This window comes from Xiphophorus hellerii, chromosome 20 (assembly GCF_003331165.1).
Source record: "Xiphophorus hellerii strain 12219 chromosome 20, Xiphophorus_hellerii-4.1, whole genome shotgun sequence".
NCBI lineage: Eukaryota > Metazoa > Chordata > Actinopteri > Cyprinodontiformes > Poeciliidae > Xiphophorus > Xiphophorus hellerii.
In genome coordinates this window covers 34360185-34382926 of record NC_045691.1, presented here as the reverse complement: position 1 = coordinate 34382926, position 22742 = coordinate 34360185, and the positions used below count along the sequence as shown (strand labels likewise).

The following is a 22742-nucleotide window of genomic DNA, read 5'->3' as shown; positions in this document are numbered from 1 at the left end:
ATTTTATATTTTATTAAAATTCCTAATTGCAATTTCTGAACCAATTGAAAGAAGATCTGTTTCAGTTTATTTTTTACATGTTTAACCAGCTTATTGTTTTAGTCAGTTTGAGTTTATTTATTTATTTTTGCATTTGCTGTTACACTCCTGATAAAACTGACTGAACTAATGAAAGTTGTTTTTACATGGTTGACAAATATTGTGAAGCTAGTGGTGTACTTAAATGTGTTGTACTGGTGGACAATTATCATATTTGTAATTCAGTACATTGTCTTTGTTTAAAAAATAGAAAAGCTTCGGCACTGTTTGTATCGGACCAGTATCAGTTGATACTCAACCTCAGATTTCGGTAGTCGACAAATCGGAGCATTCCTAGTTTTTAGTTTCCAGGACTCAATACTTATTTAAAAATTATCTTTTGGGGTGTCTCTTTTTTCTCATTCTTATGTGTGTCAAATAAAGCCCAGCTCACTCTACACAATTTTAGAACCGTCAGCCGATTGTCAGCCGATTTTCAAAACCTGAGACCACACACTAGCCGACAAAAAATATTAACAGTTTTCTTAAGTATTCATGTCCTGCAATTTTTCCTCTTCCCTGATGAGGCAAAGCATCCCCACAGCATGATTCTGCCACTCACTACAGCAGTTGTATTTATGCAAATCAAGATTTCTGATGGCAACTGGACACAGTGGATTGTATTTAGTGACATCAAAGTAAGGTGAACAAATCAAAAATGTACACATCTTTCTAGTTTTTTTTTTTATGATTTTCCTTCCACTTCAAAATATGTGTTGCTTTGCATTGCAATATCACCTGTATTCAAAATAAGGCTGGAGGTTACACTGTAACACAATGTGAAAAAGTTCAAAGAGCATGAATGCTCGTGTAAGACACCTGAACTACTCGCACAAACAAAAAGTTCCTTTTTAAAAGAAAAGATCTTAGCATCACAGTTAACTGCAGGTGCTTTCATTTAATCCTTTTAGGATTTTGAAGCCCCATTGTGCAGAACCGTGGGCCTAGACAGAGAACAAAACATTCATTACTTTGACAGCTGGGCATAATAATAAATCGGAAAATGATCAAACATGATAATGCGATATTACCCAACAATAAATACGGCGCCAATGAAGCAGGAGGAGAACAACGTGGAGAAACGGGAGAGGGGAGGTACCAGAAAGAGCAAATCTTCGAGCGGCAAGTGTGAACATAAATAAAGTGTGCCACATCTTTTACCTTCTTCAATTATGTGCCTTTTGACATGCAAGCTGAGCGCGGTGTAATTAACATCTCAGGAGATAATGGGGTCGCCACTCACTGATCAATCTCGCACATATATTATCGTCCTTTTACCAATTGGGCCGGCTGTTATTCTGGCAGGGAAATATTCCAACCTCTTTTTATTATTATTATTTTTCCCTTTTGGATGGATTGGGAAGGAGGAGGGGGGTGATTTAATAAAAACCCTGGTAATAGGCCTAATAACTCATCCAATTGAGCTCATCTTCCACAACATCAATTAGGCTAAGACCCAACTTCCAAGGAGCATTGTCTGTAACAATAAAAAGTAAATCTACCTCGATTTATGAAGGAGCTGATGTGTTTGCCATAATCAATAACAGGCTGTATCACAAGACAAGAGAGGAAACTACTGAATATGTTCTCAGCTGTGTTTCAGAGACCTGGTTTTAGAGCTAAATTTGCTGCACTGAATTAACAATTTCAGCCATATGAAGTGAAAATGAGTCAAAAATGAATTCTGAAGAACTGATCAGGAGAAATATGGATTTATGGATAAAAATTTAACTATTAAAAAGGTCATTGATGGGTTAGAAAAATTAGAAAAAAATCCAACAATAAATAGCGCCATGCATAGCATTTCAGTCCAACTCTGTTAGATTAAAATAAACATTTAACTAGCTAACATATGGATAATTGTATTTTTGTTTTAAACACCATGTAAGCTAGGCTGTTGCCAGCTTTGCCAAGTCCACTCATTATAGGGCTGGTAGCTTGTTTCTACCGCAAGATCTGGCAACACTGGCTGTTGCTTGCTTGAATATTTGCCCTACTTGGCGTTCAGCATGTTCCATTCTGTTTCAGGTTGAATGTGCTGAAAACATTTGTCTTGCATGGACTTTTTAAAATGTCTTTCAGCTTGTATGTTTATCCCAACTCTAGCTCAGGAGAGTGATGCAATTTCTCATTTATTGAGTTGGCAGAACGCATGTTTCATGCAAAGCTCTTGCTCTGTCAACATGAAAGCCACAGGATAAGCATGATAGAGCACTAAAAGAAGACTTAGAACTGAACAGTGCTTTTATATATAAGCTAGGTTGTAGCTAATCACGTACATTGTTTTATGGCATACATACACTTAGTGGTTACTAGTAGGCCTGTCGCGATAAATAATAAACCAATTAATCGCACGATAAATTAAAATTATCGACCTCATTTTAATTATCGGCTTTATCGTCTCTTCCGGCCTTTTTCTCTTTCTGTTGATGACACTGAATGAAAAAAGGCTCAACTCCGGTGCTCTCCACTGACTCCTCCCTTCCTCATTTCCTTAGTGTAATTCCCAGCGCACACTACACGATCTTAGAGCTGTCAGCCGATTGTCGGCCCATTTTCAAAACCTGAGAGACTACAAACTAGCCGACAGAAATCCTAGGTATAACGGTTCGATCGGGTTCAATCCTGCCGTGTGGTGTCCAACAATGGGCACAAAATAATGGCTACAAGTCCAGTTAACTAATTTTAAAACCAGGCATTAATCAATGCTTTACTACAATCTACCTGCAATGCATGTGGCTAGTGTCAGTCCTGACTGAATGAAAATCATTATAACCTATTTATGTTACATTAACGAAGAACAGCTGAAAAGTTACCGGGTTTATCAACTGCGGTAGCAATTTTTCTCCAACTCCTCCCCTTGTCATTTTATTCTTTGCACAAAATGTTGGATAAACATTAATGTTGTTTCCTCATATCATCTCCAATGTCCGCTGGACTTCGGGTGCCGTGTCAGCTGTTTGGGATTCCCTTCTGTAATTTCCCCCTCAGAAAGCACGGAGGGGATTCCGGGCTTTCTGATTGGCTACCTGTCACATTCAACAAGGCTGCCTTAACGCTCCCAGTCGGGGAAAACCCCTGATTTAGAGCGGCCACGACGATCTACCGTAACACACCACACACTACAGAATGATCGGTTATGAAATCACAAGCCACAATATTAGAATGCCCAACGTTCTAAGACTGTCCTAAAGGGAAAATTGGAGCAAAAAATCCCGAAAAGGATCCCGTATCCTGTCTTGCCTCAGATAGGCTGTGGTGTTTTAGGGTATTCTTACAACTGTTAGTCCGGTAGACTCTGTTCGATTGGTGATCAAAATTTTCGGCTGTTGCAGTACGCTTTCACACTGCACTGTGTCAAATGATCCAAACTAATTGAAATAAATGCCCCCCTGCCCCACCTTTTTGTTAGCGCTGCACCAAGAACTAGTGAAAGCAGCAACACAAAAACCTCAGAAGTTACTGAGCACAACTTCCTTCTTCACAAAATGTATGCAAAAATCAGGTGGCATCAGATTTTAGCAGTTGTAAGAATTCTCATTTGTCAATAGTAAAAGACAATTAACCACTAATCATGCCAGCGTTAGACTTTCACGTTTAAACAAAACACGTATAACCAAAACTGGTTATATTTACCCAGAATGCCCTGCAATGTACTTTGCTTCCTGCTTTTGGAGTGGTCTCTGGTTTGCTTGCAATCACATATGAATTTGAACCGCAGCAAAGTTCACGTTAATCGAACAAAGACTGAGGTTATTAGACGGGCCAGATTTTGTTATAGCTTAAATTATTATTTACACTAGACTAGATTTTCAACCACTGACCACTTTAATAGGCACACCATTTTGACTATTCAATAAGCCAAAATGCAAGTCAGCCAATCACATTGCAGCAATTCTATCGAGGCTTCTAGACAGCTTGCTAAATAGGGGGGAACAAAGGAATTGGTGTGTAAAAAAATAAATAAATAAAAATTTGCATTGTTTGATAGATATGTGCAATCTCTTGCAGGTTAGCCAGACCTCTTGCCCGTCTTGCACATCACCACTTTCTACCAACCAGATGCCTTTGAACAAAACCTTAAATATGCCCTTAAGTTTATGCTGTTGTGATTTCTGATTCCCGCCCTTCTTTTTGTAGAATTTCTGTCATGTCTTTCCCCATACATGACTAAACAATTGAGAGAAGCAGCAAAAAGGTTTACAGATTCCCTAAATGTACACATAATTTCACAGATAGAAGCTGACTGAAACCGCAATGGGGAGTAGTCATACTTCCTTTTTAAGTGACTTACAAACTGATAATAGTAAATTTTATCGCTACTAGATGTGTTAATAGCAGTCTCTTTATAGATCATCAAAGGTTTTAAATCGGCAAACTTTGCAAATAATCAGCCATTATTTTCTTATACTTCCTGCAGATTTCCTAATAGAAATCTATTTATGCTCAAGCAAAAAAAGGCAAGCTAAACAATTTTACCACTGTGACTCTTTGAAACTTTATTTTTGCTTAGCTTCATGGAAAGCTAAAGGAATCAAGAACCGCCGGTTTACTGCAACCAGCCATATCAACGGACAGTCTGTAATATAACACACTGCCTGTGAAGTTTAATATTTCTAAAAACAATAAAAAAAAAAGAAATAAATAAATAAAAGACACAGGGACTGTTATAGGTTGTACTTTGAGTGTGTTATTAACTCAACGCTGGGTGAACACGTGGGGGTTATTTTACAATTTAGACTTTTAACAGATGTGCACTTTATGTGGCATGTTCTCTCCAGAGTTTAGATGCCACTATCTTTATGGGGGAGGGAGCTATAAGACAGGTCATAAAAGTTGCCTTTGAAACTTTGGGCAGATTAGTGCAGACGTGACAGCGAGCGAGCAGAGATCAAAACAGCTCACCTTTTCAGCACCCTTCCATGCTTACTGTGGCATTTGACATCCCGGCAGGTAAAAGTCAGGAAAAGCAGGATGCAAACAAGTAAAAAGATGTTTCTAATGCATGTTGAGTTTTGTCTTACTGTCTTGAAAAATGAAGTCTTTGGTCATAAAAAGATGTTGGGTCCGTTAGATATCTAAATAAATAAATTAGCATTAAGGAGGATAACTGTGATCATGGGACTGGAGGCTTTTCGGTCATGGGAGCCCAAAACCTGTAAATATTTTCTTGCAAATGTTGCCACTACAACTTTAGGTTCCGAGACTTGGGGGACTTCAAGTATTTGGGGATTTCAGCTGTTGCCAGGTGTTTGTGGCTCCTAACCCCTGTGAATACAGGGGCACACTATGATTATATTTAATTATATTTTTGAAAAAAGTATATTTCCTGATTCTCTCATAGGACTAGATGGATAAAAATAGTAACAATCCTCACAATTCCCAACACCATAATTCTTTCCCCTCAATATTGATAAATGACACAATAATTTCCCATCCTTACTCCAAAACATCTTGTTTTATTTCAAAATTAGTAAAAACTACCACAGCCACTGTTCTCTTAGAACCACCAGGTTAACACTTTATTTAAGCTAAAGATTAGAAATTTTCCACAAATCTCTGGTGGATGCTTCTCTAATTGTAACTGAACTGAAATCCCAAAGTAGACTGCAAAGGTTGAGATGGCATCCTCACTTGCAGTATTTTGACTTATTGAGGTTGTGTAACAACTAAAGACAATCTGAGGGATTCACACTATTTTCTCAGTGACCTGTGTTGACTTTGGTACCACCTCCTGGGCCAGGCAGGAAGACCCACTGAGTGAAGTCTCTGGTCACCCAGAGCGCAGCCTCTTACACAATGCCGGCCGACAAGCCCAGCTTTCTCTCCAATAACTCATTTCCCATTCTCCATCAAACCTGGGGATTGTAGTGGAAGGGTGGAGACGAGAAAGATGGGAGGAGGAGGTGAGTGAGTGTATGTGAGTGGTAAAGGAGGTGGGGGAAGGGTGGTGGGAGGCACATCCTGCGTGAAACCGCATCCTGAACAAGCATCGCTGCATCTCACTGTAAATAAATACTCTCTCCTCCATGTAGCTTCCGTCAACTGTCACCGCCTTGGTTCCCAATCACCTTCAAGTCCAAACAGGAAAGTGCAGGGAGGCAAGGAAGATGGCAGATATGGGCTTTAATTTGCTTCTCGCTGCACTTTAGCCCCCTGTTGCACACTACTTCCTATACTCTCCCCGCTCCGACCAGCTGCCCCGGCTTCGCTCCAGACCCCGAGTCCTTCCTGTCACCTTTCATTACCACATTATTCTGGAGGACGCTCCCCGTGTAGTCGGGAAATCACCATTTGGCGGCAGCCTCCCCCCTCCGCCCTCTCCCTAAATCTCCTCGGTTATGTTGCATTGTGTGAAACGTTAAAGGCCATGCAAGACATCTCAACAACAGTTCAAAGGAGGACTGTTGCCTTGCTACCTGCTAATCCCCTTGCGTATTATAACAGGAGATGCAGGCGAACAGAGCATGGTGAAGATAATAACCAGAAAAAATTGATTTGTGTTACAACACTAGATCGGTGTGAGAGCATCTGTTACTACATTTGCTATGAAAATAAACCAACTGGATTATAATAATAATAAAAAAAGACACAAACAGAAAGAGAAAAAGCTAAATTCACTGCTGCATTAAAGTGCGTCCCGCTGCACTTTTTTCTCAAGGTGTGTCGGAGGATGGCCCATGATCTGCATTGTGTTATTCCACTTGAATAAGTTGAGATGAAAATTGCGTGCAGCTGCTGACTGCAGCACAACAGGCCTAAACCATCTCAAAGTAAGCACTCTGTCTAGAGAACACCACATGACACATTCATGCTTATTTTTAGGTTATTGTATGTCTGCAAAGACAAAATAGTTGTTCAAATTCAAACATGCAGGTACAGACAGAAGCTATAACTAGATGGCCAACTTCTTTAACACTAATTGGAAATTTTGCTGGACAATGAATTGTCTCAGAAGTTTTTGAGATTAACGATAATGTTGTTGTTTTTGTCACCATATTCAAGTAATGTAATGGTAATGGCAGAATAATGTAAATACACCTTCTCAAAGATCAATAAACTTTCGTTACTAACAAACATTTAAAAGGATCCAAGACTATAAATGTTGGCCTAAAAATGTTGCAAAAATAACTGTTTTTGATACGAAAAACTCATAATTACTTCAAAAATGTAAAGTTTTTGTTATGTTTTTCACCCATGAAGGTCGCCATTTCTTCACCGATGGGTTGATGACGCATTTTGGTCCATTCTGTACTGGAGTCTACAGAGTAAACACAGGAAGGCTAACTTTACCGGATTAGTTGTTTATCTTACTGCGTTTGTCTGGTGTAATTTTAGATAATGCCACACTGTGTCGCAATCGGCAGTGCTAAAAAAATAAATAAAGATAAAAATTGAGACGAATCTGGATAATTTCCCACATGAAACAAAATGTGTTTATTAGTCTCTGAGAGGTTGAACTTTGTCATTATGTTAGTTGAAAACAGTCTCAAAATGACAATATTATTGTTTATCACAATCATTTGTGGGACAATCTATCATCCAGCAAAATCTGTTATAGAGACAAGCTTAGCTGCAGTAATAAAATCAACATTTATTTGAGTTTATTAATTGATTTTTATAATGGGAAAATCAGCAAAAGTTCTATAAAAAAGGATGACCATTTAACATATTGTCATTTATTAAACATTTCTTGTCATGATGAGAATTTTGATTTACTGCGGTCACCATAAATTTTATACACATTTATACATTTTATACACAGACATTTTATAGCACAATCAATGCTGAAAGTAACAATGTGTTGATATATAGCATTCTAAAAATGCTGTATATCAAATACGACTTAAAATAAATTTTACTTCCTAATTTAACACCTTGAAATTGGGCCTCTCTCTCTTTAGAGAAACTCTTGCCTTTTCTGAAACTGCCTTCAGTAAGTCACCATAATATGGCTCCTCTATTAACTCTAACAATGTTTTTACCAGCGTTACTCTTAGAAGTAGCTCCTATAATGAGCTCAGCAGACAGCAGTTCCACCAGGTGTTTGCTAATTGCTGCTGGCTAGTCTGAAGGAGCTGAGTGGGGGAGTCACAGGGAAGCTCTGTGAGAAGGAAACTTGGAAACTGCCACTCAGAGGTGGAGCTTTGTCACTGAAGGCGCAGCTAGGTCCATTCAAGTGTTTTCCACAGCAGAGTGTGGCAAAAGGATTTCACCCACATGTATGAGAGAATCAAGGTAATACTCCAGGTATCTTTTACATGAGGGAATAGCATGATAGAACGCTCAAAAAGGTTGATTTTTACATAATCCTGCCTCTTTAAGTCCATAATGCCCACTCCTATTTGGAATTGTATCTTGGAATCTGGAACGTTCCGCTTTGCTTGCTACTTATCTGAACTTAGATTAATGGGATGGCAAATGAAGTGTATAATGCCTCTGTTAACAGGATTTCAGCAGAGTCCTGTTCACAGAGGCTAGCAGTGAGCAGTGTTGTCTTCAAGGCATCTTATTCAATGCCCGAGGAAAAAGCTCACTAGCCTGACTTGCTGCTTTATAGGGCAGCAGCTCACTGAGCACATCTCAGTGTGCCTTCGGGTGTGTCTGTGCGTTTGGGTGTGTTTATGTTTTATCCTCAGGACCCCCCAATTGTTGTTCATTTCCTGTACAAAGACAAAATAAGCACATAAAGGCCAAAATGTGCTCTTCCTCTGGCCTTCACCCACATCACACCACTTTTCCACCCAAGTGGCTAACCAAAGATAATTACACAATTAAAACAATTTTCCCCATCTATCTGTCAGCGTGATCTAATTCCCCCCAGCACCCACATTCGAATGATGCTGATGGAGTTTCTCCATTCCTTCCCAAACAAATCCTTTTCTCTCATTTGATCACAAAATGCACTAAAGCACAGAGAGGCGCAATGGTTCGTTTGTTTATGGAGACGTTGGGGAATTAAAGTTAGGAATTTATTAAAAGGCGTATTGCAGTGGGAAACTGCAAGGTTCAGTTGGATTGTTGGTTCAAATTAAACGTCAGCTGCGGGGAAAAAAAGAAGTGACGACCCTCAAATTTTCCTGATACAACCATCTTTTTCACCCATTTCTGACAAAAATCCAGCCTCATACAGGCTAAATGGGGCTAAAAGTGTTTAAACTGTCAAGAAAAGTTGCTAAAATTAGCCCGTTCTGTCCAGTTGCTGATCAGACAAAAGGATTTTGCCTGTTAGACAAACCAACACAGGGCGTGAGGAGAAAAGGGAGGATTTAAACAAACCTTGACCTGGATATCCTGCACCTCTGTCCCCCATGTGTGGACAAGGAACACAGATTTAGAACCACTCCCACACAAGTTCAAGGGAAATGCTTGCGTCTCTCACTCTTTTGTCTCGACAAAAACGACAGCACAAGAGGGTTTTTATGATTATGAGTCGACCTGATGAGTGGAAACGCATATCCAATAGATATGAGTCTGCCTGTAGAATGGGGTTTTGGTATTCAACCGCGAGCCAGTGCCCCATCAGCAGAGACAGAGAGGAGAAAGCTACTGCCTTTTACGGCCAGCGGATCTCGGACTCAGGCCGTTGGCCACAGAGCCCACAAATGAGGCGTTAAGTGTAGTAGCAGCGCGGCAGAGCAGAGGGAGCACAGAGTGGTGACCTTTTTCTCATCTGCGCTTGAGTCAGCTTCCCTTCCCTCCTATCACGAATGCTGGCACTCCTACAGAGGCAAGAATGTACACCACAACAAGCTGCACCAGCTTACTACTGTCTCCACTGGAACTGCTGCTGAATGGAGCGGTGTTTCAGAGAGGAGGAGGGCTGCTGAAAGATGACTCCTGATTTCCACATAAGAATTTATAATGTTAAATTCAAATTCAAAAATACTTCATTGATAACATTTAATTTCTGAAGGGAAATTAAATGTTGTTGCAGCTCATATCAATTCAACGGTGGCGACTGTGGTACGAGTTCGCCCCGTAATTGGCTAGTTGCTGGTTCAATCCTTCCTCTGTTGTTGTTTCCTTGGGCAAGGGTGCATGTGTGAATGGGTGAATGACTGTGTGTGTGTGTATATTATCTATATATATATATATATACTCTATATATATACTGTATATACAGTACAGACCAAAAGTTTGGACACACCTTCTCATTGAATTCAATGAGAAAGTGTGTCCAAACTTTTGGTCTGTACTGCATATATATATACATAGATAGATAGATAAATAGATAGAATGGCAGCCAGTGCAGTTAGCGAGAGGTTGCGCAATCCCAGGTGAGGCTCAGGTCGCTGCTGCCTCAATGGCTTCGCTTCCGAGCATTTGAGTGGGAAAATGTGAAATTTCAGCGATTTTGAAGAAAAAATAATAAAAATTGGTTAAGCTGAATAAGAACTTTACAGTACAAACCACTGGGTGAAAATAGCAATATAAATTGTTGTATCATTATATTTTTCCATTATGGCAGGTGAGGCTATATATATATACAGTATATGTCAGAGGTCGCGTTAACGGAATATTTTCCGTATTTGACCGGTTATCTTTTTAAATGACAAGAAAATTTTAAGCCCGTTGGTCATTTGACAGATTATAATTCACATCCCTGACTGATGCACATGTACACACATTATAGACTTTACACAAAGAGTTCATCACAAATGCAGCTAAAATCAATTAATAAAAAAAATCCTTTCTGAATATCATCTCATGGACTCTGAACTAAATGTGTCTTTCTGACCAGGAGCTGACAGCGTGTTGAGAGTTATGGACCGGACGCTTTGGAGCGTCTGGTTCAGAGGCGCATTCCAAACCTTTGGTTGAAATGGCGCGTTTAATTCCAGGAAAGTTAGAAGATTAAGAGCACAGAATAGAGAAAACTAAAGAGTTTTCAATGTTGTGTTAATCCATGCTGTCGCAGATTTGATTCCCAGCCTTGTGACCTTTGCTGCATGTCTTCCCCCTTCTCTCATTACCCACTTTCCTGTCAATTCACTATCAAATAAAGACCACTAGAGCCAATAAAACCTTTTAAAAAAATAAGGCAACATGTACTAAAGTCTCTGTCATCTAAGATGAACTCAGACTCAGACTCCATGGTGTGTAAATGAATTGTTCATTCCCAGTCAAAGCAGACTGGGGGTCTGACTAGAGCAACACAGTTAGAGAACACAACCTGACACAGAGATTTGAAAACGGAGTGATGCCAGCGGCCTGCTGGGACGGTTTCATCACTGCACTTGACCCCCCCTGCTGCTGGGCATGGCAGAAAATGGGGATGTGAGGCAGTGGAGATATACTCCTCTTCACAGTCGGAGATTTAATTGCACACAGATTCCATTACCTCTGCACAAATGTCACATTCTCTTCTGATCAGGGGGCACAGAAGCCACTGGCAGCACTGCTGGCAAGCAGTCAGGCTATAGAGCAGAAAGGGCTCAGCCAATCACAGCTCTCTGTTCCAACAGAGGTGAGCAGAGGGACAGCTTTGGTAATGTACAGCAAATATATTTATAAGAGATAAAGAAGAGTCAAAGTCTCAAAACAGCTGATGGGCAATACCTTCTATAAATGCAGTAATATTAATATCTTAAATTTCTTAATCTGGCATAAAAATAGCTGATCAAGGCAGACAGTGATAAACCGCTGTACATAACCAGAGAAAGCTTAGTGGGTGAAGTGATACATACATTACTTGAGTTGAGCAGATTGGCGCTCCATTACTCCTATCACTGTTCAGCTCACAGTCTTCAGGGGCGGGGCCACGGAGGTTTCGCAGAGGACACAGACACCGAAAGAGAGAGAGATAGTGAGAGAGAAAGAGAAGAAACGGGAAAGATACAACAATTACAAACAGGAAGTGAAGGGTGGGGAAAGCCCCTACCCTGGTCCACCGAGCCCACATGTACAGAAACATCAAAAGCGTACAAAAGTAAACGTGATCTTCGTCACCCACAAGAGTTTAATATGTTATGACACACTGATTCCTTTGGAATCTTCTGGCCTACATGCATGTAAAGTTGTCTTGTTTTTAATATTTAAAACATGTAGTCACCAGAGGAAAAAAAAATAGTAGTGTGGCTTCTGTCAAAACTTTGTTAGAATATGTGAAAAATACCACCAAACAACTCTAAAGAGCTATTTTCAATCTAAGTTTTGTGCATTCTAATAATATTATAATCAGAAAAAAATGAGATTTTTGGATTCTGGACTCTTAAGGGTTAGAGTAAGAGTCTCTTTAGCTATTTATTCATTTAATATTAAACAGCCTATATTTTTATGTATTTACAAATTGTTCTTTAGGTTGTTTTTTTGCGCAGTAGTGGGGAAAGTGAGGAAAGTTTTGACATTTAAGCACAGAAATGGAAATACTTGAAATTTTAAAAATACATTTATGAGAAAATACTTTTAAAATATTAATAATCAGGATTTCCTGATTTTTCTCTTACTCTCGGGAAAACACAGAATGAATCATATTGAAAACGGCACAACATTCAGTTGGAGTTGAGAAAAATTTTAAATTAAAGTTAACACAAGTTAACTATATTACAGGACAGAGCTTCAAAATTAATTAATATTTTAGTATGGTAGTATACTCTCTAAATGAAAGATGATGAATAAACCCACCTTTATTTTGAGTACAGTTATTTACAAAGGTGATTAAAGGTCATATTAACGTTTTTACTAACGTTTCACTGAGAAGTAGTTTATATAATGAGCTCAACAGATGCACAGTTCCATCAGGTGTTTGCTAATTGCTGTTGGCTACTACTACTCCTAGCCAGCAGGAATTATCAGGAGAGGCTGCTCTGTGAGGTGGAAGCTCTGAAACTGAGGTTCTGAGAAGGAGCTTCATCCCTGAAAGTGGAGCAAGGTTTACCCAAGCGTTTTCCATCACTGAATGGTTGCCACAGGAGATTAGATTGGATTTCTCAAACCTTTAATCTCAAATCAAGGCAACACTCCAGGTATTGTTTTGATCAAGGAATAGCATTATAACATGACGTAAAACTCAAAAAAGTCAATTTTACATAATACTGTCCCTTTAAAATAAAAGGAAATCTTGAATTTAAAACTGTATTTTTAGTCTAGTTTCCAGTGCAAATATCTTAGTACACTTGAAATACGATAAAACTAAGTTAAAAGTAGCTTTTGGAAAAATATAGGAGTTTATTTTAAGTCAGTAATTCTATAACATTGATGAAAAAGTACTAGTTCTACTGGCGAATTATTTCACTTGTAAGCTGGAAAAAATGGCTTGTTTTAGTGAAATAATCTGGCAGTGAAACTAGTACTTACCCTAATGGGTCGGCAAACAAAATTATCACAACATTTGGGAAACAGGCTTAACAAATAGCCTCCAAATTAATAACAAACCTCATATTTTATTATGTGACATGGCATCTCCCTACAGAAAAGAGCAATGCACCTTGTTATGAAATGTCTAAGACAAGCCAGACAAACAAGCTTGTGAGAAAGCTCAAAAGCAGTCATCTGTGGCCTGGTAAACAAGCGGAAAGATGTTAATGATTTTCTTATACAATTCACATCATGCAAAAGAGGAGGAATGGATGTGTTCTGGTTTTGTCCTTGTCCCAGGAGAAATGTGTGGCTTGTTGCCCCTCTGAGATATGTGCATACAACTTTGGCGTTTAATGTGGTTGTGTTTGGAACAGAGCAGCACGACAATTCAGCTCCCAGTTAATTGGGCTGTATAATAAAAAAAGTGTCAAAAAACAAAATCTATAACTCCACTTCAAAGTTAGGCCGAGCAGCTTGGCGGGCCAGACAAAACAAACCACAGCCACGACGTCCCAACTCCTCATAACTCAAAGGGGGTGAAATTCAGCTAACCCCCATTAGCATAGTCGTTGCTTTAACAGCCTGTCCGCATTCCTGGGCCCTCTGTTGGCCTCAGATCAGACCCTTCTGATTACTCACTGTTGCCTGCCCAAAAATATGCTGATCCGAACAGAGAGCCCCTCTCAACACAGATTTATTTTGTCAAAGCAGCAACAGAAAGGCATCTGCTGCACAACTCAAATGTTTTACTAAGGGGATATCGAGGGGCAACGTGGGCTTTAATGTTAACTCTGGAGTTTGGAACTTAATTGCAGATTAACAAGCGCTTGAACGTGGAAAAGTGGCTCATCTGGTGCTATTTGTCAATAAAAACACTGCATAAAACCTAAAATGCTACCTTCAACAGTAAAGTACACCCATTTTGTGGCCCTTTCTTGGCATGCCAGCTGCTCGGCGCTCACTCATTCCTACTCTGGGTAACATGTGTTTGTAATTTTGCTCTCTCACTTAAATTAAAAAAAGTGGCTTTTGCGGAGGAACTCTTCATCCAGTAACTTTACGACTCATGTTAACTGCAGCTCATTTGTGAGTTCTGAAATAAACGAGGGGATCCAGTAATATCCAGCTTCGGGTCGGTGTCCCCAAAGGTGCAAATGATGGTGTCGGAAAAAAGCAAATAATCGCGGTTCACCTGCTGCGTCTCATATCTGCAAATGGAAATAACTGTTGCAAATCAACAACTCTCAACCCAGTCAGGCTGTTAAAACTAACTGAATGTCAAATATGAACAAGGATGGGGATTAAAATGTTCCACAAACCTCAGGGGCTGACAAGCATAGCAACAACAGTATTTGGATGGATACTTCAAAGGTATAGGGCTGCACAGTGGGAACAGCGGGTAGCACTGTTGCCTTGCAGCAAAAAGGTCCTGGGTTCAATTTCTGGCCCAGGTTCTTGGAGTGCATGGAGTTTGCATGTTCTCCCTATACATGCATGGGTTCTCTCCGGGTACTCCAGCTTCTTCCCACAGTCCAAAAACATGACTGTCAGGTTAATTGATCTCTCTAAATTCTCCTTAGGTATGAGTGTGTGTGGTTGTTTGTCCTGTCTGTCTCTGTGTTGTCCTGCGATTGACTGGTGACCTGTCCAGGGTGACCCCGCCTCTCGCCTGAAATGTCTCTCTGGAGATAGGCACCAGCACCCCTCCAGACCCCACTAGGGTCAAGGGTGTAAGAAAATGGATGGATGAATGGAGGTCAAAGGTTAACTTGATTAAAAATTATTTAACTTAAGTCGTAAATTTTGAAACTTTTATTTGATTACATCTGAAAAAAAACATCTGAATAGGACACCTTTTTATACAAAAAAAAATTAACAATAACAAAACAATAACAACACTACTCAGCATTTTGAAGATATAACCTGTTTCAACCTTCAGAAGGGCAGTATTATGTGATTTCCAGGCAAATTTTATAGCTCAATCAAGTAACCATGTTACCCTCGGTTGTTCTAAAAATGCTGTTTATATGTCAAATATGACTTAAAACTAATTTTACTTTGTTAATTAAAACATTGAAATTGGGCATCTGTGTCTTTTTAAAACTCCTGCTCTTTCTGAAAGTCTGCCATCAGTAAGTAATCATAAATTGGCTCCTTATTAACCCTTTGAGAATGTTTTTACCAGTGTTTCACTGAGAAGTAGTTCCTATAATGAGCTCAGCAGATGCATAGTTCCAATATGTTTGCTAATTGCTGCTGGCTAGTCTAAAGGAGCTAAGTGGGGAACTCCTGGAGGAAGGCTGCTCCAAAGCTTGGGAAGCTTCCAGGAGGAAGAACTGTGCCTAAAAGGGTGGGGCTAGGTTCACATAGGCGTTTTAAACAGCTGAATGGTTGCCACAGGACACTAAAGGATTTCTCAAACATGCATGAAAAAAAAAAATCAAGGCAACAATCAAGGTATATTTTTGATGAGGGAATAACATTATAACATAAATCATGTATAGTGTCAAGGTTTGGGAATACTTTGCCCTAGCAGGACCATCATAGAATCAATCAATCCAACATGAATTCTACTATTAGGGGTGCCAGAGGAAAACGTGAGACAAAATGGGACCTTGTAACACACAGTCTGAATCACAGCAATTGCCTTGAGAATGACTCCAGTGCATCAAAGAATGGGTGTATTAAGAAATGGAAAGTTTTAGGCTGAGTCAAAGCCCAGATCTTAATCTTACCGAAGTGCTGGGCAGCAACATGAAAAACAGGCTGTAAATGCAAGAAAGCTCAAACATTTCACAGCTGAAAGCAAGGAATGGAAGGAATAAATAGCTAAAGAGACTTTATCACTTTATCAGAGACTAAAGAAACAGGTACAATTATCCCAGTAGCTGTTAGGGGGTAGAAAGCCTTAGTTTAGTACTAGGCATTTCTGCTGAATCGCAGCGATTGCCTTGAGTTCTTTTAACTCAAAATAATGTTTTTTAAAGAGGGGCGTTACATTAAGACACTGCTGGAGTTAGTCCAGTAATCTAGCTCAGCAGAGAGAGTGTCCACAGCACACGATATTGTCACTGTATCCAATCAATGGCTTGACCCTCCAAGTCCAACTGCTTCTCGTACCTCATCTAATAAGAGCCTATCTTTGGGAACATCCCCCAGCTGACCCATGCTGCTAGGGGACTATTACAAGAGAGTGGTCTTTCAGGACTGACCGCCCACTTGACCCAGCAGACTAAAGACGTGGAGGAGATCCACATGATTTAAACTCCTCCCTAAGACGTGCTGACAAGGTTACAGGGTCATTGCAGACATTAACAGGTCAGTGTGTGGCCCACTTGGGAACAATTACTCCCAGTCACAGCTAAGTGGACACTTGATTGAATACGACGGAGGCAGGACACACTTCCCACAGATAACAATCCCTGAAGCCATTTAGGATAAAAAGCTCTTGTGATCCAGCCTTTATGAGCAAAATTCATCTTCCATTTTCCCTTTTAAAAGAATGCAAGAGTGTGATAAAGTGGCACTCTTTTGGGAGAGATGAGTTGCTCAAACCATTTACCCTTTTCTGGTTATGACAGAGAAACGATTACAAGGTGACTGGGACAAAAAGCACTAAACAATGCGATTTTCATTTTTCATTAATGGAGAAAACAGACGTGGTTTATCTCACATTTTTGACCTGCACAAGAATCATTTTTTCACCATCAGCTAAACTAGAGCCAATGTAAAGAGGAGCTGCAACTCATGTCATTATCATCCACCACATATTTTATCAATACTATTAGATCGCAACTATTAATGCAATTTCACTCATCATTCGCAAGTTTTTGTACACACATGCAATTTTCACCTGTCATCGTAACTTTTCCACTAATCTGACCAATGACATAGTGGTAGGCGATAGAATTTTATCACAATACTTTATAGTACTATTCTGATAGCAATAACATTATAATAACAAAAAGTGTTTATTACTTATTTTTTAGGTAACTGCATGGCACAGCATTCACAGTGCCAGAAACATAATATGCTGCACTTGAAAAACATTCCTATTTGAAATCAGCTTCTTCATAAACAAAGACGTGTGATTTATATACCTAAACTGCACATAGAAACTTCATGTAATCATATTTTTGAACTTACTGATATTTAATGATGCTCTCCTAGGGAAAAAATGTGAGAAAATAGTAAAATTAACATTTTAGTCAGTTTTCTTTTTACATTAACTGAAATGTATTGTTATGACAATAAATCAAAGTTGTTGTCAACAATTGTCAACAATCATCGCGACTTTCCCGCAAATTACTTGAGTTTTCTGTACCTCTGAATATTTTGCAAATTGGCTGAATTCTGACCACACAACTATTAATGCAAATTCACTCATTCTTTGCAAATTTTGTTGCAATTTTCACCAGTCATTGCACCTTTTTTTTTTTTTTGCAAATTTAACCAATCACATTACCTTTTCTGCATTTCCATCTTTTCTGACCAGCCACTGCAACTTCAGTTGAATTTTGACCAGTGTCCTCCCTTCTAATTTTATTTCCTATTTCACAATGTCTCTTGAAAGCGTGTGTGAAGCTAAACGGCAATATTTGCCTATTTTTCCGTCTTTTCTGACCAATCAGTGAAACTCGGCTGAATTTTGATCACGTAACTGTTAATGCAAATTCACTCATTATTCACAAGTTTTGTGCGGAGTTGGAATTTTCACCAATCACCACAACTTTTCTGCTAAGCTAACCGATCGCCTTGGCATCTTTTCTGACCAATCACTGCAACTCAGCTGGATTTTAGCCAATCTCTTCATCTCTCTTGTAATTTAGTCTCTTCTAGTTACCATTTAGCATGTGTGACGCTAAATGGTAACATTTGCCTTATTTTTAGTTGTTTTGTTTTTTTTTGCAAAAACCATGGCATGGGTATAACTTCCTGAAGGACTGGTGTGGACTTGCCCCCACCAACTTTGGCCTGACAGGCACAGTCCCCACCAATATTTTGCACACCTATTGTCCTTTATGTGCCTGCATCTATTTGTGGACAGTAATTCGGCAGCAACTGTGCGCTCTGTTGAAAGCATTTACAGCCATTGCATCACTGTTTTTTAGAATTCCTTTGTATAATGTAAATGGCAGGTCCTCTCAATGATATACATTAGTGGATTAGACATCACGTGACTTAATGTGCACCACGTGCACCATTGCTTTGCATTGAGTTGAGAATATCAGTGGTTGGGAAAATGACACAATCACAATTGCAAAGAATCTGAAAAAGGGAAGCAATGAAAAAGAGACACAATGTTTTGCTATTATTGATCAATGGTACAACAGCAAGACAAAAAGGTCCAAGGGAATCACATTTCACTGGTCAGTAAAGTTTTAATTTGAAAAAAAAATACTAAGAAAGTGGGGAATAGGTTAGTTATGCTATTGCTTGAATTTGACAACCTTAATATATGTAACTTTGCTGCGCAGTTTGGTGTGTTTCAGTTCAATTAACACAAAAATAAGGCGACCCACACATCTACTTTCTGATAGATAATCAGTAGAGCAGGTGTTTAAGTTAGCTAATCAATAACCAGCAGTGTTCAAGCTATTACTTCTTAATGATCACAAAATAAATGTCAAGCCTGAAAATTCAAAAATCATAAAACTGTAATGGACTGAATGTTCTGTTTGGTGTTTTTACATACGTTTTTGAGTGGGAAATGTTTTTCTGTTTTTGATATTAATTCCTAATGCACTTGGGCATAATCTTTACTCTGTCGGGTGTTTGTTGGTTGCCATGGCAACGGGTCTGCATGTGATGGTAAGCTGACATAGATTGAGGGGAAAAAAAGAACACAACTGGTTATAAATTATTCTTCACCTGTTTTTCTATGTTTTTTCCTCTGGACTAATTGCATCATTTGTTTGTAGAACTTGCCGATATTCAAAGGAATCATGAAATAGGATGAAATATTTTATAAAGTCTATTCAATTTTAAACCACGGAGTAGCAACTAGGTAAAATTTAATTATTGGCCAATATAAAAGATTAATTCACTTAGTCCTGTCTTGCATCTTGACAGAACTGACAGAAAAAAACTGTTTATAGATCTGTATCCACAGAGATAAAGATATTTTACATGTCCAAACATCGGACGTTTTTTCAGCTTTAATATAAGCCACATTTTATAGAAATTGGAAGAGAAATATGGGGGCTACAACCACTTTTCGTGACAAATTCCTGCTCACCCTGCATTGGAACACTATGGGTTTGTGGACATGACTAAATCCTTAGTAATGGACGTCACAAGCTGTAGCGGCTCAGGGGTGATGTCCAATCTAATACGTAATATACTAGATTGGATGGTCACTCGGCTCCTTAATTGCCACAACCAGACAAATAAATCCCACTGAAAATCTAGACAAGAGCAGAGACAGAGATGTGACTTTGAAATTAATTACACTAGCATCACTGATGTTCGTACACATAATGCGCTTTTCAGCAGTGTAGCAGGGACAGCTACAGAACCTCAGGTGAGGCAGAAAAAGATATCTTATTGTATAAATTTACAGTTAAAAATATGTTTACTGTATTAAAAACATCATATCTCATCTGCGACATGTAATTCAGCAGGGCACAGCTTTATGCCAGCCAATTCAGTGACAGCTGTGGAGTGAGACTCACAAATGAAAAACAAAGTTTGCACTGAATGATTCATTTCACCTATAGCAGAAGTTGATTATTCTGTATTTTGAATTCTGGTTGACATTTTGATTGTTACTGAATCTAATGTTGATGTTTGATGAGCACTTGATAAAAATCAGGCAATAAAATGAAACTATATTATTGTGATAATTCTTCACAAAAAGTATTACTGAATTTTGTAACGGTTTACAACTGTAGGCAAGCATTGAGCAAATATACAGACTAATTCCATAAAATAAATATGACTGAGAAGTTATTTTTTAGTAATTCCATCACCAAGTAAAAGACATTATACAGATTAATTGGATGACGGATATTTTAGAATCTTTAAATCCATTATGATGTTTAATACCTGCTAAAAGGTTACTTTCAAAAAGTACTTTTAGGGTGTTTTCACCTGATAGTGCAGTAGACTCTGTTTGATTGGGGACCAAATTGCAACATTTGTTAGATTTTCAGCTGCTGTGGTTCGCATTCACATTGCTCTGTGTTAAACGATCCAAACTAACAGAAAAACCTGTTCCCCACGTCGCCTGTGGGGGCACTGCACCAAGAACTACTGAAGGAATCGACACAAAACCTCTGAAGAAGACCAGCCAAACTTCCTTCTTCACAAAATGTAAACAAAAATTGAGCGGTGTCAGATTTTAGAGTTTGTAGGATTTCTCCTTTGAAATACATTACTAGTTTGAACATCGCCTATTAGCCACTAACGCTAGCAACGCTCCTGCAGGTGCCATTACTACACGGTGAGTCTGTCTGCATTGGAATGAGCATTGCTGCTCATTCCAATGCAGACTGAGCAGGAATCTGTCACAAAAATGATCGTAGAGCCCATATTTCTTATGGCTTAAATTAAAGCTGAAGAAATTGCTGATGTTCTGATATGTAAAATATGCATTCTCCCTTGATATAAATCTGTAAACAGCTTGGTTTCTGTCAAGATGCAAGAGAGGACTAAGCAAATTGCTCTTTTATATTGGTGAATAATTTAATATTACATAACTGCCGCTGTTAAAATTGTGATTGTTTTTGGAATGGTCTCCAGTCCAGTTGCATTCACACTGCCTTCCAACTGTTTCAAAGTTCACTTCAGCCGGACCGAGTGTTACGGCCCCTAGCCTCTTGAGGCTGTGCAGGCTCCTTGTTTTTTTCTGTTATGCAGGATCAACTGTGCGGGCACACCTTTCTGATTGGCTGCCTAGAGGCTGCAGGAGAGCAGCCACCCCATTGGATCAGCAAAGCCAATCAGACATTGATGAGGCCCACCTGCACCATATAAAAGACATCTGAATCCATTCCTCCAGTGGGGCAGCTAGCAGGAAGAGGTTGTGTAAAGCTGACCCCTACCTTCTGTGTTTGGTGACTGTTTTCGGACAGTTTGAACAATTTTGTTCTTGCTTCTTTTGCTAAGTGGTGAATCTGCTTTAGATAAATCTTGAACAAGCTAGAGGCTTGTGTTTGGGAGGTTTTGGTGCTCTCTTTTGTCCTTTCTTTTGGGTTGTTTTGAGTTTCTTTAGACGGACGTGTTTGAACATCTTATTTAATTTGCACTCAGTGATTTCTGAATTTGTTGGTCCTTTACTTTTGTTTAATTGGGTTAAGTTGTATTGTGTTTTGGTTCTGTGAAAACCATCTTTTGTAATAAATCATTTTTTCATTCCACTTTTTCTCTGGACACATTTTTATGTTACCGCCCCTGAACCCCTAGACCTTGGGGGGCGTAACACCAAGCCTGAAGTTTACAGTGGATCAGAGTTCGCTTTTAAGTCCGTTTTGGAATTCTAATTTGCATTCACACTCCCCAAACAAATCGGACTTTCTAGACAAAAAAAAAATTAGTTTGATTAAAGCGGACTAAACAGGGCTCGTGTGATACACCCTTAAACTGACAAGCCTCATTTATTGAATAAAATGGTATGGCATTCACATTTAAGTTCGGTCTTATTCTTAGCACATAAAAAGAAAAGGCCTTCCAGTCACATAAATGTGGGTCCATAGCCCTCCAGCCCTCTTGCTCCCCTCTCTTCCTCGCAATGTGTCCCCACCAACTTGTAACACAAAGTTACACCCTTGAACCATGGTGAGATGTTTTATAGGATTTGTTAATACAGCTTATTCAGTTCACGTTAACTTGAATAAGCAATATGAAATCATTCTTTTGCACTTTGGCAGAACCTCAGGACATGATTGTATTTGAGTTAAGGGTACCATTTCAAGAAGGTAGTTGAAAATTTTATTTTAACTATAAATATTAACCATGTTAAAAAATTATGTGTTATTTGGGAAGGTTATATGCACCAATTTTAACTTCAACTTAAAAAAATAAAAGTATTGCTTTGGTCTCAACTTTTTGAAAATGGTGCCGCATTTTAGACTGCAGCAATCACAAAACTACATAAGATCTTGGAGGGACTGATAAATATCTCCTCTCTGATTAACTGAGTGGGTGCTGCATTTTGTGTGTGTGTGTTTAACCCTTGACTTACTGACAGTCTGACCTATCTCCCACCACAATGACTAAAAGTTTGCCTGGAACATCTGGCGTCTTATGAATCCATGCAGTAACAAAAACAAATACTTAGCATGTTTCATCATAATGTGTGGGTTTGACATGTACCGTACTGGGAGGAAAAAAACTAAGCAGATGTTTTTTGGGTAGCTACT

The 22742-nt window shown here is 39.0% G+C and overlaps 1 protein-coding gene across 5 annotated transcripts in view; it reads right to left on the bottom strand.

The window, feature by feature from the left end:
• Positions 1 to 22742, bottom strand: part of foxp1b (forkhead box P1b) — a 309660-nt gene that overhangs the window by 259831 nt on the left and 27087 nt on the right. For 4 of the 5 annotated variants that reach the window (XM_032548975.1, XM_032548971.1, XM_032548974.1 and 1 more), the window contains exon 2: positions 11769 to 11826. The exons of the other annotated variant lie outside the window; for it this stretch is intronic. The gene's annotated coding sequence lies outside the window, so the exon portion shown is untranslated. The remainder of the gene's footprint in view (positions 1 to 11768; positions 11827 to 22742) is intronic. 5 annotated transcript variants of the gene reach the window in all.